This window comes from Penaeus monodon, chromosome 21, assembly GCF_015228065.2.
Source record: "Penaeus monodon isolate SGIC_2016 chromosome 21, NSTDA_Pmon_1, whole genome shotgun sequence".
NCBI classification, from domain to species: Eukaryota; Metazoa; Arthropoda; class Malacostraca; order Decapoda; family Penaeidae; genus Penaeus; species Penaeus monodon.
Window position 1 is genome coordinate 37125402 of NC_051406.1, and position 210 is coordinate 37125611.

The following is a 210-nucleotide window of genomic DNA, read 5'->3' on the forward strand; positions in this document are numbered from 1 at the left end:
CAGATACGGTTGTGAATGTTGACTTTGGGGCTCGGGGTGATGAAAACGCTATACGCATTCACGCTAAATATCTGGATGTATGCTAAAGCGATATGAAGGACGGGACAGATCGGAAGAGAAATTTAAGAGTAATAATGAATCGAATAAATAGAAGTTAGAGGGAGAAAGAAACAAAGCGAACAAAACATGCTTTATCTGCCTCTCTGAACT

General features: G+C 40.0%; 1 protein-coding gene across 1 annotated transcript in view; it reads right to left on the reverse strand.

Annotated features, from left to right (window-relative positions):
• The window catches only part of LOC119586739, a 2116-nt gene that overhangs the window by 1318 nt on the left and 588 nt on the right, over window positions 1-210 (reverse strand). The window lies entirely within an intron of this gene.